The 14,594-nt window shown below is 42.3% G+C and overlaps 2 long non-coding RNA genes across 2 annotated transcripts; one reads left to right on the top strand and one right to left on the bottom strand.

Moving 5' to 3' along the window:
- Positions 1-246: 246 nt before the first annotated feature.
- Positions 247-3,091, bottom strand: Gm38995. The gene is made up of 3 exons (XR_881983.1): positions 3,012-3,091; positions 2,542-2,717; positions 247-413 (listed from the first exon to the last, which is right to left on the bottom strand). It is a non-coding gene; the product is annotated as a predicted gene, 38995 (long non-coding RNA).
- Positions 3,092-4,394: 1,303 nt separating this feature from the next.
- On the top strand, positions 4,395-5,711 carry Gm29919. Its single transcript, XR_391279.1, has 4 exons — positions 4,395-4,426; positions 4,634-4,724; positions 5,047-5,152; positions 5,581-5,711. It is a non-coding gene; the product is annotated as a predicted gene, 29919 (long non-coding RNA).
- The last annotated feature ends 8,883 nt before the right edge of the window (positions 5,712-14,594 follow it).

The following is a 14,594-nucleotide window of genomic DNA, read 5'->3' as shown; positions in this document are numbered from 1 at the left end:
ACAACTTGTGTGCAACAGATTTTTTATTATAGCTTAGATGCAAAAATAACCAAATATAAAGTAATAGAAAGATAAACTAAATATGTAGTATAGCTACATAATGAAAGTACAAAAAATAATAGTCCCAGGAAATAAAATAAGAATATAAAATCCAAAGATGGAACTCTGATTGAAATTATACTAATTAAAAGGAAGACAATACAAAAAGACTCGATTTGTATAATTTAATTTATATGAAATGCCCATAAGTGACAGCCATAAGGCCAGGAAGAGGATTCCGGCTTGGGAGGCTGTACTAAGAGGGTGGGGCATGAGAGCTAACAGGCAGATAAGTCATCAGTGGGCTGATAGCGTTGTTCCGAATAGGGATAACGAAGTCAGTCAGCGGGACCAAAGTCCACTTAAGCACACACCTAAAAAGGTGAAATTTTAAAGTGTGTGAGTTATAAATCAATAAAGCATTTATCAAATACCCTGGCTCTGAAGAAGGAAAGATTATCCTCAAATGATTCGCTTTTTATATCATCATCTGCTTTGGAGAAAGTTGAAAACCCTCCAGACATAGTATCTTTGGCATATCCACAAGAGTAAAGAAATCCCGAAAATTTCAAGGATTGGAGAAAAGTGTAAACACTTCTACATTGTTAGTGGGGATGCGAATCAGGGCAGCTGCTATGGAAATCAACAGGGACATTACTCAGAAAAAAAAAAAAAAAAAAAAAAAAAAAAAAAAACAATGGGTAGATGTGACACCAGGTGGCCAGAGCAGGAAGCCAGAGTTCACAGACTCAAACCCAGGCAGAATGCAGGGGAGTAAGTAAGAGGTGGAGGTGAGGCTCTAAATTCTCAGTGCTTAGACCCAGTGATGTCATTCCTCCAGCAAAGCTCCACCCCCTAATGGCTCCACCTCTTTTCCAACCAGCACCACCAACCGGGGACCAAGTTCAAATATATGAGCCTCTGGGGCACATTTCTCACATTTCTCATTCACACTAGTGTAATGGCAGAAGGATTATGCCACCAAACAGTAGCACTGTCCCTTGCTTTCCATGACCCTTTTACCATAGCCAAGCAATGGGCTCAGTCTAGATGTTCATCAACAGATGAATGGATATCTATATCTATATCTCTATCTCTATCATCTCTATCTCTATCTCTATCTCTATCTCTATCTCTATCTCTATCTCTATCTCTATCTCTATCTCTATCTCTACCTCTACCTCTACCTCTACCTCTACCTCTACCTCTACCTCTACCTCTACCTCTACCTCTACCTCTACCTCTACCTCTACCTCTACCTCTACCTCTACCTCTACCTCTATCTATATCTATCTATATACCTATACCTATACCTATACCTATACCTATACCTATACCTATACCTATACCTATACCTATACCTATACCTATACCTATACCTATACCTATACCTATATATTATTGTATTTTTAACTTGATAGGACCTGAAATTACCTTGAAGCCAAGTCCTCCAGCACACCTGTGAGGGATTATTTAGTTTAGATAATAAAACCTAGGCTTGTCCATGAGGGATTATCTTGATTAAGTTAAGTGAGGTGTGAAAAGTCAGCCTAATGGATAGTAAGACTATTCCCTGGATTTGGTCCTGAATTATATAACAAGGAGAAGCAAACTAACAAGAACATTCACCCCACTCTGTTTCCTGACTTTGGATTCAGTGTGACCGTTTGCTTCAATTCCCTGTTGCCGTGACTTCCCCACTATGACAGACTGCACCCTGGATCTGTGGGCTCAGATAAACCCTTCCTTTCTTCAGCTATTTATATGAAGTTATTTTATTACAGCCAAAGGAAGAGTAACAGAGAGAGAGAGAGAGAGAGAGAGAGAGACAGAGACAGAGACAGAGAGACAGAGACAGAGAGACAGAGAGACAGAGAGACAGAGAGACAGAGACAGACAGAGACAGACAGAGACAGACAGAGACAGACAGAGACAGACAGAGAGACAGAGAGAGAAGAGGAGAGAGACAGAGAGAGACATACATGTATACATACACTCATACCCATTACTACCTCAGTAATTTTCAGACATAAAGAAGAGTGAAATTACATCATTTGCAGAAATGCGAGAGGAATGAAGGAGCAAATAAGCCAAAGCGAAACAAGAAACAGAATAAACTGTACTCAGAAAGACACGTATCACATACTTCCTTCAAGTGTGGAAGCTAAAGGAAAAGACAGTCTAAAAGTAGAAGATAAACTATTAGGGAACAGGAGGGTGGCAGGGGAGGGAAAATGAGAGAGGGGAGAGGTACAGGGGAGCGTGGGCATAATCCACACAAGATTTTTGCATGCATGATAATATCACAGTGAATTACTTTAACTTGTGCAATTAATAGATGTTGGTGAACTAAAAAGTAGAAAAATCTTTGTTAGCCTCATAAGATAGTGGTCTCTAGCTCAGCAAATTCTCTATCCCCTGAGCCTGCCACAAGGCCTGGAAAAGATGAAGACCGCAACAAATAACAGGTTAATATATTGGCTACCCAGCAAATGAATATACCTCTCAAAAGCCAGTTTTGGAGTGGTGGTGGTGGTGGTGCTGACGGTGATGATGATGGTGATGTGATGGTGGTGATGATGATAATAAAGGCGATCATGGTGGTGGGTATTATTTCAGGATAGGCTGGCAAAATTAGCTTGAAGGAACTCTCCAAAGATAAATTCAAGAAATCACTTCTGCAATGGATAAATTGCTGGAATCAGTGTGCAGCTTCCCAAGGGGTCCACTTGTGAAGTTCAGCTGTTTCATGGTTGCCTGTGTAGGTTTTTAAGTGCTTGTTAATACTTTCCCAGCTGATATGTAGGACTTGGCAAAGAAGGTGAGTACACAAAGCAATTTTAAAGTTGTTCCCAAGTGGTACCTCTTCTGGATATTTATGCACGTGTCTTCCTTCCCTTAACATTTGCCTATGTATTTTGGAGGAGAAAGCTCATCTGAGGACCACAGTTAGTTTTTTCTGCATCACTCACCTAACTTTCCTCTTGAAGGCTGGTGTGTAGTGATTTCCTCCCAGTTGATGCATTTCATCCTGTAGAGGATCTGGTTAAGATGCTGCTTATTCTAAAAAGAGGTAAAACATTTCATTCTCCCTGGAGCTTGTTAGGTTAAGACCCAGGGTGTTCTAAAGGGCAACTAATTCAAAGGAATGAAATAAACAACTCAAAAGCTTCAGGAAGTTCCTGAAACTGACCAGTCACACCAGGTCGATCACTTCCCAGGCTTTCATGAGCAATGAGGACTGCTAAGAGACAGTTTGAGACAGCTGAGCTGCCTGGAAAAGGTTCAGACCAGCTGAGCTGCAGAGAAGACATACTCTCAGACCTGTTGAGATACCTTCAGGATGTGCATTAACTCCAGGTCTTCAGGGTTCATGAGCTGTCACCCATGTTGGGCTAAGCTTTGGTAATGCAGCTACTTTCAAGCCATTTCTGCTCCATTCACCCACTGTCTTAAGGTTTCTTATTTCTATGATCCAACACTATGACCAAAAACAACTTGGGAGCAGAGCATATATTTTGCTTCCACTTCCACGTTATAGCCCAATCACGGAGGGAAGTCAGAGCAGGAACACAGTAAGATAAACCCTCCCCATATCAACTGCCAATCAAGAAAATGCACCACAGGCGACCCCATAGGCCTATCTAGTGGGGGCATCTTCTCAGTTGAGGTTTCCTCTTCTAGAGTGTCTCCAGCTTGTGTCAAGTTGTCATAAAACATAGCCAGCACACCCAAACTTCTGTAAATAACCTCAGCAAAAGTCACTGTTCGCCAAGTTGGACTTTGGTCTGATGCTGGTTCCCTCCCTGGGGTCGGTTAATGTTTGTTCCTGTCTCCCCAGAAATGGTGTCACATGACAGTTTCCAGGGAGAAGACCTCTGTGACTGACAGATTTCTAATGCGTCTTTCTCCTTTTCCCAGCCCACAACTGTTTCAGAAAGAGTGAAGAGGATACCTCGGCAGCTGCCTCTCCTTCCACAAAGGGCCCTTTTCCCCATTCACCTCACTTCAGAGTTGTGCCCCATTCCCCCATTGCCTTCTACCACATTGTCTTTCTTTTAGAAAAGAAGCAGATGACAAGAGAAATCAGTATCTGTGCCTGGCTGGAGGAAGGAAGCTTGTCAAGATATGCAGAGAGTTTTTACAGGAACACAGGTAATGGTTTGTATATGCTCTGCCCACAGAGTGGCACTATTTGGAGGTGTGGCCCTGTTGAAGTAGGTGTGTCACTGTTGGCTTTAATACCCTAGTCTTAGCTGCCTGGAAGTCAGTATTTTGCTAGCAGCCTTCAGATGAAGATGTAGAACTCTCAGCTTCTCCTGCACCATGCCAGCCTGGATGCTGCCATGCTCCTGCCTTGATGATACTGGACTGAACCTCTGAACCTGTAAGCCAGCGCCAATTAAATATTGTCCTTATAAGAGTTGCCTTGGTCATGGTGTCTGTTCACAGCAGTAAGCCCTAACTAAGACAGTGGGGTAGCTGGGAAAGAGTGGTCTAAATGGGAAAGGAGATAAACTCTGCCCGTTAATGTTTGTTGGATGTGATTTACTATTGTTTGACACTGTCTTTAGGGGTTTCTTTACATTCGCAGTGATGGGAACAGAACCAGAATGGGGGACGTTGCTGGGGAGAAGGACTGCAAAGGTTAAACAGGTTGAGTTGTCTGGCAGCTCCAAGAACAGGTGAGAAATATGGCCCCAGAGGGCAGTAAATTGAGCCTTTTAGCAGGTTTATTGTTTTCTGTGGTTTTTGTTTAAGAAGACTTCCATTATATATCACCTTGAGTTTGGGTTTTTTTTTGGTTGTTGTTGTTTTATTTTTTTTGCATAGCAGATTTATTCAACAGGTTTATTCTTTTACCAGGTCTCATAGTATTTCAGAACTTGTTATATGGGGTCTTATTTATCAAGAGACTTTATGACTTGATCAGTTATGAATTTTAAAATGTTTTACTAATGCCATAAGATGTGTTATGATTTATAGGCCTTGTGTTGATTTCATTAGGAGTTTTCTTTGGGAACTAAGACTCACTGGAGGTAGCTGAATGCAAGCAAATTGCCTGGCTTGTTTGTAATGAACAAACGTGGTACCTGTGGGATCCCTTTGAGGGGTATGGACATTTTTTTTTCTTTATTCATCTTATTCTGGCCCAGGATACAAGAGTGATTTCCATGAGTCTGGTTATCAGTGGGTCTAAATGTCAGAATAACATGTCACACTTCTCTTTCTCCTTAATGTGGCTAATTTTACCTACTGGTACAATCACAGCTACTTTAAAAAGTTTTTATTTTTCATTGCTAGGGATCAAAGGCAGTGTATCACAAATGCTAGGCAAGTGCTCTGTGGTTGAGCTACACCCCAGCCTTGGTGAAGATTAATTCAGGTGTTTCATCATCTAGACATAGTTGAATCCCTGTGCTGGTCACCAGCAACCTGTCGGCATCTGCAGCCTGCCTCATTCTAGGGTCCATGGCGAGTTATTGAAAGCATTTGCCACAATCAGCATCTCTTCCTAATTTTCCACAATTTTTTCTCCAGGGTCACTGGACTTATACTTCATTCATCATAATTTCCCTGGGAAATACACACTCCTCACAATATCCCCTGAGCAGACAGGTAAACTCCATCTCACCAGAGCACCACCTGGTCCAGTCACTTGCTTAAACTCTGTTGACAATGGTTCAGCATTCTAGTGGAAGTAAGCCTAGCCTTGAAGTGACTCCAAATGGGACACCTGTATTCTTCTCTTTTGCTGGTGGGAGAAACCTGTGGTCTCTGGAGGTGAGCTTGGAAATCAGTCAGTTCTCTCTGGTCCTGATTTGATAGAGGACCATCCATCCATTCATTGAGCTTTTTGATTCTTTGACTTGGAATGTTATGGCTTGAATATGAACTATCCTGGAAGGGCTCACATGTTGAATACTGGATTCCAGCAAGTGTAACTCTTTTTGGGGGATGAGTGATAGTAATTATAGGAGATGGGGCTAGCTGGAGGAAGGAGGTCACTGGGGAGAGTGCCTCAGGTGTTATACCTGGTACTTGGGCCCTTGTCTCTTTGCTTCTCACTTGTCACCTGAGCAGACTTTGCCACACTGACTACCACTGTGAAGTTCTGTCTGGCCACAGGACCATAATCAACAGAATTAAGACTGTGAACTGGTATCTCTGTAACCATAAGCTAAAATAAAGTCACTGTTCCTTACATTGCTTTTGTCTGGTGTTTTGTTACAGAGATGAAAAGTCTAACTAATAAGAGTAGCCAAATGTGCTGAGCTGGCTCTGCTTCAAGGGTCCTCTGTTGTATCCCAGACTGATGCTTTTGGCTACTGACTCCAGGACCATCCTTTCTACTGGGGTCCACTCTGGCCCCTCCATTCTTCTGTTTGACATTTAGTTATTTATGTTTAAGCAAGGAACTTGAGGGGATCCAATTCTAATCAACTGTGTGAAGGGGCGTATGGCTTTCTTGGGCTCATCCTTGCTTAGTGCTCTTGGCTCTGCTGTCCCCTCCTGTCTTTTGAGTCCCTCAGTGAAGGCTGTGGTCCAGTCTACCCACAACTTCACCAGGTTAGCGAAGAAGCAAGGCAAGGAGCTATGCAGCCCTGTTTCCACTTGCGACAGTCCTGTTCTGCAGTCCTTCTAACATTTCCCTCACAATGACTCTTGCACATTCTTGACAAATTTTCTGCCTATATGAATATGCAAATTTCATCATATCAATTATCCTGTTTAAATTCATTAGTAGTTTCCTATTTCTGTAAGTACAAAATTAAAAAGCTTTTTACCTGGCCAGGTAGGTTCTGTATGGTCTAGCCTAGGAACTTACTTCATTACAAGGTCTTCTCTCCTGCCCCTGCCTGAGTTCTGTCTCTCCTAACATTCTCTCCTCTAACTCTTCGTCTTGCAGTCTCCCCTGAACTCTATGCAACTGTCTTTCCTCAAGCAAACGCCCTGTGTCCCCAAGACTGGGTACCACAGCCAGATATTGATAATAATCCTATATGTTCTCTTCAGAGTTGTTGCTGAATGTTCTATTCAAACAGTTGCCACTACCTGCATGTTTCCTCCGTATTAATGGAGGGATGAATGGGCCGTGTTTAATTCACATCAGTGTTGTCTTAGTGGTACCAGGCAAGCATTTCTCAATGATTGAATGAGTGCATGGCCTTCCTGCTTAAGTTTCAGGATCCAATCCTGCTTGGGTTGTGTCCTGACATTTTCATTTCTATGCACGGCATCTTCTCTAGGCCACTGGACTTAGGGATCAAATTCATAACTTTGGTCTCATAAGCACTACCCTAGAAAGCTTCAAGTTTTAGAAATACATAGAGAGACAGAGGGAGAGAGAGGAGGAAAGGGGAAGGAGGAGAAGAGAAGGACGAAGAGGAGAGACCTGAGCATGTCCACTTAAGGAGCTCTTGCTTTCTCTACAGAGCCCTATGTGGTAGTAACATGAAAACCACCTTGTATGGTACAATCAACGGTGATTCCTCACCTCTGTTCACAGTGTGCTTGGGCATGAAGTTACCCTAATATGATTTCTAAGAGAGTGAATTTTTTCTGTCTATAGAGCAAAACTCCAAGGTGTCTAAACCAATGCTTCTCGGACTGTGATCTGCAAAATTCTGGGATTTCTAGAGATCCTTATAAGAAATTCTTTTTTGTTTGTTTGTTTGTTTTTGTTTTTCGAGACAGGTTTTCTCTGTGTAGCCCTGGCTGTCCTGGAACTCACTCTGTAGACCATGCTGGCCTCGAACTCAGAAATCCACCTGCCTCTGCCTCCCGAGTGCTGGGATTAAAGGCGTGCGCCACCACTGCCTGGCATGAGAAATTCTTGATGCTAACTCCTTTGGTTTTGTGTGTATGTGTGTGACAAAACACAATGACAATTAACATTTCTGAAACCTCAGCATCCATCAAGGCAGTGACACCAAGAAAGACTAGAAAGCTTTTAATTCTCCATCACTACTTTCATAGCTAAAATTCTATGATAACTTTGATAAATTTGTAGGAATTGTGACTTTTCAAAAATTTTCAGCTCTTGATGCAAGCTTTTTGTGTTATTATTTTTTTAATATATGAAAGAAAGTAGGTGCAGATTGTTTCTGATGCCTGGCAACATATAGTGGGCATTTCAAGGAAAAGCTAATGGGTAACAAAAATGATGCAATCTGCAAAATAGAAGCCATTGGTCTTCACAATGGAGAATTGCTTTCACCTCATTGGTTGGTTATCTATTCATTTAAATTTTATCTGTTTATTTTCACATATATTTGTGTGTGTGTGTGTGTAGTGGACCATGTGCATGTGTGGTGCCCATAGAAGTCAGAAAAGGGTTTCAGAGTCCATAGAACTGGAATGTTACAGGCAGCTATGAACTACCATGTAAGGAGGTTCTAGAAACTGAACTCAGGTTCCCTGGAAGAGCAGCCAGTGCTCTTCACTGCTGAGCTGTCTCTCCAGCCTTTATTGTTCTCTTTTAATTAAAAAAAATCCTTATTACAAAATAACCTTTCAAATAAAATAACATGCAGCCAAGTTTAACCAGACTCAAACTCTATTCAACTCAATGAACTTCTAGACAGTTCGTATTAATGTTCAAAATGAAGCTATAAAGCTTCATATTAAAATTTACACTTTCAGTATCGCATGCTTTTATGCACTTACCTACCACCAAACCCCCAAATACCCATGGCAGAGTTAGAACTGGAATAATAATTAGCTTTGTATCCTCCTTCATGTCTCTTGTCCTTTGCCTGCATTCAGTCTTTCCACATGAAGGCTACTTATTTAGACAGGTGTTCATTTAATGAAACAAAACAAAGCAAGCAAGCAAACAAACAAACAAAAAACCAAACCAAACCAAAAAGAAAAAAAAGAAAAGAAAGCCAAAACCAAAAGAAAGCAGCTAATTCTTATCACCAATGATGAAATTTAAGCTTTTGAAGAAAATTATATTTGTAAGAATAGTTATATTTGACGCTAAGTTTACCATTACCCCATATTTCAATACTATTCTGTTAGGGTCAGTAACAGTCAGGAAGGACAGTGTTCAGCACCGGAGAACAAGATGTCTTTAATCCGGGAAGAGCCAGATGATTCAATGAACCAATACTTTCTGAAGGATCGAAGCATTAAGCCTGCTCAGGGAACGAGAAGCTGAAAGAGTAAGAAAGATCAATGGGTGGTGATTTAAGGCAAGACAAATGTTCCTTTGATGGGTTTTCAGATGCTACACTGTGCCTCATATTTAAACAGTTCTGACTTGGTGTGTTTCAGTGTAGTATCAAAAGAGAATATCCTTAATCCACTAAAGGAGTTATTAAAGTATCGCTTCATAGCCTAGCTATGGCCTGAAGTCACATATTTTGGTATGCGACACATCGCAATAGACTGAAAACAAAAGCAGATAAGAAAAGCCACCTCTCTTGAACTGAGCATGGTCCCGTAAGACTGTTGTTCCAGCCTTCAGTAGACAGAGGTTGGAGGTAGCGAGGGTTCGGGGGCATTCGCTGCTACACGGTGGGTTCTAGGCCAGCCTGGGTTACATGAGACCTTGTCTGAAAACAAAAGCAAATGAAACAACAAAAACCAAACTTACACCAGCTGCGTGTAGTGGATCAGCAACAGGAATATGATAAAGAACAGATATCATATTCGTTTTCATACTTGAAAATAAAATTATTTTTCACAACTGCAGGCTGTTTTTACTGGCTTGATTCATTTCAGACTAATGAATACAGGATTTTAAAATGCTTAATTTTAGTTTCTACTAAAAACTAATGGTTAGAGTTGTCAATTTGACAGGACCTAAAATCACGTAGGAGACAAACCTCCAGGCACACCCATGAGCGTTACTTAGAGTAGGGTAGCTTCTGGGCATGTATGAGAGATTATCTTAATTAAGTCAACTGAGCTACCCCCACAGAGGGCAAAACCATACCCTAGGCTTGGTTCCTAAATTTCTTACAAAGATGGGCTCTAGCAGAGTACAAGTATTCATTGCTTTCTTCTCTCTGACTAGGGAGGAAGTGGAGCAGTTGCTTCAGATTTCTACCATCTTGTTTTTCCTACCATAATGGAATGTACCCTTGAACTCTGAGCCTATACAATTTCTTCCTTTCTCAAGTTGTTTTGTCTGGGTTGCTTATCATGGCACAGGACAAGTCGATAGGATAGAGGGTGAATACAGATGAATACAATGTGCAAGATAAGAGGTAGATGGTATTGGATCAGAACCAATTCACGGTCATATTTCTCTGACTGCTGATTGACTTAGCTGCAGGATGGCCACGGAATGAGGAAGGATGAAACTAGGAAATTATTTTAAAGTCACTCAAAAGAAGGCCTAGGCTCTTTTCCTTGGGTGACTGTTGCTAGAATGGCAGGTGACATTAGGAAATGTGCCCATAAACAGAAGCAAGGAAGGTAATGACCAACTTTATTTCAGGTCCCATAGACAGCATTGAACTGTAGGACTGTCTCTGGGGCTGTCTTTCCATAGAGACTCGTTCCTGAACATGATGAAGTTGCTTCTTTGCTTGAGTGGGACTTCCCTTCACTGACAGTGGACAGTATTCCCAGGCAGGAATTTGTCTCCAAGCTTCAAACTTACAAAGTGAGTCACTGATTGGAGACAGTGTCTTTCCCCCATTTTGACTTCTTTTAGTACAGAGCTCAGATTCATACCAGCCTCAAAGATCATTAGCAGGAGATGCCCACCTCGAGGTTTTATGCACGTAGTTCATATTTGGGTGGATGATTTCTTCTCCTCGTAGCCCTCCCTACCATCCAAAGCAGCAGAAAATAAATAGCCATATAAAAGAGGTGAATGTTGCAGACAACAAAAAAACAGCCAAGACTGCGCGGCACTTCCCCCAAAGACTCATTCCAGTCTATTAGTTGCATAATGCATGTTTTAAAAAAGAACCCGTTGTAAATACATATTTGTTTAGATGGACTGCACTACAACGGGAGAATCTCCTGGGGAGAGAGTATGTATTTTACAACCTGATCAAAAAAAAAAAAAATCCTGGGAAAGGTAAAGTAGAGATAAGCAGGGAGGTATCAGGACCTTCTACACTAAAGCCAAAAGAGGGCTCACCTCTCTGCACTCCTGGTGACCCCCTGACCTCTGAGAAGGTTCTGGCAGACTCCTCTCTCCTTGACGCCTAGACGCCACTCAGGCTTCATGTGGAATCTAAGGAGAGAAGAGAAGAATGGTCTTCAGGTACATGGGGGCTCTGGATCTTGTCCTTGACCACTCATCGGAGCTGACTAGTACTACAGGTGAATCTGGAGCTTTCACCTGTGAGACCATGAGCATGAAGTAAGCACCCCCAAATTGTGTGATTGCTTCCAAAGGATTCCATCAAACTCAAAGGACCTGCGTTGGGATTAGAATGAACCATTTCTTCCTCTAGTGCTCATTATATAAATTAAAATACATCCCTGCTGTGTTAACCAATGCCCAGAGAGACAGCATCAGCTTCCTCCTCGATAATTTTCAGAACGTCTCTCACCCAGACCTGCGATGAGAAGGAGTCTGAGGTGAGAAGATCACGAGTTCCAGGCTGGCCTGGGCTAAATAGTGAGACCCAAGACAATGGAACCAAGAACAGAAGAGTGAGTCTTGGGGAGGGAAGCAGACGCTGAAGGTGACTCGGAGTTGAATTTTCACCTGTGTGAAGGACGAGGGAGCCCTCCTCGCCAACCTTTGCCTTCACGTGTAAGCCATTCCCTTCTGTGTTCTGCCAGTCTGCTTCTTTTCAGCTCTGGGGTGCACTCGGAGTGGAAGAGTAATTAATTACTTGGGTGATGATGGACATTTCCCATGGTGCTGCATCAGAAGCAGCATGATGTCAATTTGTCCCCCTGGCTGGCAATGCTAAGGCCATCCACCTGGTGAAAGCAGTGGCTGCCCCCTCTTCTATCCCCGTATCCTGAGCTGTTTGTAATGACTGTGTAAATATCTTCCTGAGGAGTTTTCCAGGTAGGGGTTTATTAGGATAATCTGTGAGTAGCTCAGTGATTCATTTACATTTGGAAAAATGGTAGATTTTCTTATTGGACCATTACTTTGCACAAAGATTAGCTGGTGTTGATACGTTACTAGGAATCTGACCTACAGACTGCAGGTCACTCTTCACTCAGTGTCCCGTAGACTGAAACCATTATTTTATCCACACTCGAAGTGTCTCTGGCTTGCCCAGGAGGACCTCCTGAATTTGCTCATCAGCATTTGATCTTGTCATGAGCTGGTCCCAGGTCAGCTCATCTTTTCTGGCACATGCATGGGATCGGCCACTTACTCAAGGGGTACATTTCCTTTTAAAAATAAATGACTCCTACCCAATGGGGCCCAGGTTCAGGATATGCTGCACCCTACCTGAGGTACACGCTACTCAGGTCAGCAATGGCCAGAGCCAGTAGGTGGAAGAGTTCCCTTGAGATTCCTTCTGTCTTTAACAAAGTCCTGAGCGCCTCATAATTACCCCCACATCTATTCTGGGACCATGGGGGGACATTTTTCACTTTTCTCCTTTCTACATTTGTGACCCCTTTCTCAGGGAGAATTCTGTTTCCTCCAAATGTTAATGTATGGCCACACATTTGAATCTGGGCTCCAAGTTAATAGGTTTAAACAACCTCAATAGAAAACACTTAGAAAGACAAACTGATGTATGCTGAGCATGCACGGACTTTACCCTTTGCCAATACTCCCTAAATATTATAACAACTACTTACCTAACAACTCTTCTTCTTCTTCTTCTTCTTCTTCTTCTTCTTCTTCTTCTTCTTCTTCTTCTTCTTCTTCTTCTTCTTCTTCTTCTTCTTCTTCTTCTTCTTCTTCTTCTTCTTCTTCTTCTTCTTCTCCTTCTTCTCCTCCTCCTCCTTCTTCTCCTCCTCCTCCTCCTCCTCCTCCTCCTCCTCCTCCTTCTCTTCCTCCTCCTTCTTCTTCTCCTCCTCCTTGTTCTTCTTCTTCTTCTCCTCCTCCTTGTTCTTCTTGTTCTACTCCTCTTCCTCCTCCTCCTTCTCCTCCTCCTCCTCCTCCTCTTCCTCCTCCTCCTCCTCCTCCTCTTCCTCCTCCTTCTTCTTCTCCTCCTCCTTGTTCTTCTTCTTCTCCTCCTCCTTGTTCTTCTTGTTCTACTCCTCCTCCTCCTCCTCCTCCTCCTCCTCCTCCTCCTCCTCCTCCTCCTCCTCCTCCTCCTCCTCCTCCTCCTCCTCCTCCTCCTTCTTCTTCTTCTTCTTCTTCTTCTTCTTCTTCTTCTTCTTCTAAGTATGTTTATGTGTGCACCTTCATGATATCACGTGTGTGCAGGTGCTAATGGAAGCCAGGGCATCTCCTGGGGCAGAAGTTACAGATAATTGTGAGCCACCTGATATGGATGATGTGAATCAAACCCATGTCTTCTACAAGAGCAGTATGATTATTCAAATGAGAAATGTCCCCTGTAGACTTGCTTATTAGAATACTTGGTCTCTAGTTGGCAGTACTGTTTGGGGGGAAGCTGGGGAACATTTAGAATTTGGAATGTTGCTGGGGGCGGGTATGTCACTGGGAGACTGTATTTGAGAGTTTATAACCTCACCCCATTTCTAGCTCACTCTCTTAGCTTCCTGTATGGGATTGAGATGTGATCTCTCAGATTCCTGCTCCAGCCACCTGTTGTCATGCCTCTTTACCATGATAGACTCTACCTCGAGAACTGTAAGTCAATACAGACTTTCCTCCATAACTCATTCTTGTGCATGTTGTTTTATCGTAGTCATAGTAAGCAATGTTAACCCACGAGCCATCTCTCCAGCACTTTACCTAACTTTTTTTTTCTATAGTAGGTAGCATAAGCCACCTGGAAATTATTTTTGTGGATATGAAAGGATGTGGGTAGATTACTTATAATGACCATGCCATGTGTGTGAATATAGGAGCAGCTGCAGATTCTGGAACTAAATCATTATGGATACCAAAGGGTGGGTATACTGTGTAGGCAGACAGCAATCTCAGTGCCAAGAATTACTAAAACCACAGCCAACACAGGCGTGCTAAGTAAATTCTAAGGAGCCCTTGAAGTCATCTTGTGATCTTTGTAGCAGTTTTATTAGTATGCTTAAGCTAAAGCCAGTCATGGGGAAATATTAGAAAAATTAAGATGTGACTATGTTTCATAGGACAGCTGCCCTGCCAAGGTGCGTTCTCTCTCTCTCTCTCTCTCTCTCTCTCTCTCTCTCTCTCTCTCTCTCTCTCTCTCCCTCTGTGTGTGTGTGTGTGTGTGTGTTTGTGTGTACGTGTATATATGTATTTATCTGTCTGTATGTCTATCTGTCTGAGTAGGGAACTGGTCTCAGCCGTGTGATTGGGGGAAAATTCCACAGGAGAACCTTCTAGGATAAAAGAGTAAACATAAACATGGATCATATATTCTATAACACTGGTGCAATGATATTAAGCATCTTGGGTATGATAATGGCTGTATGCCACTGGACACATTTATTTATGGGAGAAAACTTCAATTAGTGGACATTTCTGAGTCATAAATAATGATTATTGT

The sequence above is a fragment of the Mus musculus genome, chromosome 7 (genome assembly GCF_000001635.26).
Source record: "Mus musculus strain C57BL/6J chromosome 7, GRCm38.p6 C57BL/6J".
In the NCBI taxonomy this organism is placed as follows: Eukaryota; Metazoa; Chordata; class Mammalia; order Rodentia; family Muridae; genus Mus; species Mus musculus.
This window is presented reverse-complemented; position numbering and strand designations above follow the sequence as displayed.